Source organism: Penaeus monodon, chromosome 15 (genome assembly GCF_015228065.2).
Source record: "Penaeus monodon isolate SGIC_2016 chromosome 15, NSTDA_Pmon_1, whole genome shotgun sequence".
NCBI lineage: Eukaryota > Metazoa > Arthropoda > Malacostraca > Decapoda > Penaeidae > Penaeus > Penaeus monodon.
The window spans coordinates 16,173,545-16,175,660 of NC_051400.1; the positions used below are offsets into that span (position 1 = coordinate 16,173,545).

General features: G+C 32.3%; 1 protein-coding gene across 1 annotated transcript in view; it reads left to right on the forward strand.

Moving 5' to 3' along the window:
* The window catches only part of LOC119581787 (mitochondrial glutamate carrier 1-like), a gene marked incomplete in the record, with an annotated part of 16,178 nt that overhangs the window by 5,863 nt on the left and 8,199 nt on the right, over window positions 1-2,116 (forward strand).

A 2,116-nucleotide genomic window follows, 5' to 3' on the forward strand; every position in this document is an offset into this window, starting at 1 on the left:
TCAAGGCAGTATTACTGATATTTCTTTTTATCAGGGAAAAGTATAATTCATTTTTTAATACTTTTAGCGCTCAAGTTCTGAATTGAGTGTTCATCAGTTTGACTGTTTGTTCATTTTTGATAAGTTTATTGCTTCGAGACTTTTTTATAGTCACTAGCCATTTTTCATATGTCGAATATATTTTTAAAAAGTTATCACTGATAAAGATTTATTTTTATTAGTAGTATAACGGTGAAAGATTATTATTTTCCAAATTAGTGAGACATAGTATCAAGCTTTTATGATGTATTGTCTAGTTTTATCATTCATTTGAAATGTAAAAAGCATGTTATTTCAGTTTAGGGTGTATGATTATCTTTTCTGTATGAAAATCCTAATTATTTCCTAAGTGATTTATTCAAATCTCTGCCAATGTATTACAATGTGCTTTATTACTAATGGCAAACAACTAGCTGCATCTGAACAGGATCCATAAAGTTGTATTCTATTCAGCTCATTTTGAATATATTTTGTTGTGATAAGTGAAAATGATTACACATTCCCAGTTTATTCACCCCCTTCAGATGCTTACAAATTTTTGAATCACCAGTATCTCATACATGTTGTATTTTGCTACTGGATTTGCATACTTCTATATCAGTGGAGTTGCTGCATATTACAAATATACAGCATATAAGTCTCATTTTAAAAAAAGACTAAGAGCTTTGAGTAATATCTATGGCTTCATGAAAATTAGATTCATCTCATTCTTTATCATTAGTTAACTTGGTGATTGATATTATGTAAGTGAGATGGCGGTGCAAGAATGATGGTGAAAAATAAGTAACAACAAAGAGTGTATATATTGTTTATCTTTGACTATATTTTTGAGAATCATGGGCACATAGTGATTCCTTGTATTTCAGTATTATTTCTTAATCATAGTTTTAAGTTTAGTCTTGTATATTTTTTAAGAAGAAGAAAATAGATTTTTAATGGCAGAAAACAGTTACAGTAGATTATAAAGGGATATTAAAAAGCAATGATGATAATGATAAGATCAGGTGGTTTTATGATTTACCTCTCAAAGCTTTTCCTCCCATAACTTGACTAGACAATTGTAGAATAGCTCCTCCTCCATTGCAAGTTAACCCAGTAGCAGATACAGTACAGATTGCTATGGAGTGTCGGCAAGCTAGCCTGACGATTGGGACATCTGTGACGTGTGGGGTTGAGCCTCGGAACTAACCTCCCCCTCCCCCCACACTCCATCAGTCTTTAGAATGATGGAGGTGTTTCCCAATGGACTTGTGAGTCACAAAATAAAATAAAAAAAAAGCGTGAATGTGCACTCACTCACAAAATGGTGTTTTAGCAAAGTCACACTTAACTCGTGTTCTTTTTAAGTAGGTATGTCTTATGATCATATTTGACAATATATTTGTATGTCACACTGCAACCTTTGGTTTGTTTTTACAGATTTGTTGACTGCAATTATTACTATTATCATTTATATATGCATGTGTGCACCATTATATACTTAGGTATTTGAGGAGACTCAGATTGCACACTTAGTTTCACTACAATGCATGATGCTAATTGACTTAAACCTATATCACTGAAGGGTCTGTCTGGTAAATAAAGTCTGGTAAATAAGATGTTTGGTTACCTTTTATGTAATGCTCCATGGTATCTCCTTATTGGTAGTTATACAATAAAAATCTCCTTTGGGAATATTGTAGTCTGCATTTTGTCTAATAACCTTATAAATGTAGCCAGAAACCAGAAACTTCATCCTTCTAGGTGGTAAAAGGTCAGAATAGATCACAAGGAAGACTGGAATGCATCAAGTAACTGATCATAACCAAAGAAAAAAAAAGTATACATACCAGTTAAAAATACTTGTATGTGCATGTCAGCAGAATGTTTGCAGTGTGTACTATGATCTGGAGACCTGAATTGCATGAGCATCTGAATGATTTACAGCTAGAAGTGAATGTTCTAAATATAGTGAATGCCACTTCACCAAGTGCATTATTATTGAAGTGTGTTTACATAAAGTCTACATAACACTAGAAAAAAACTATTGTTATGTAATTCTCGAATTGTACAAGACTATAGAGAATATGAATGGGTC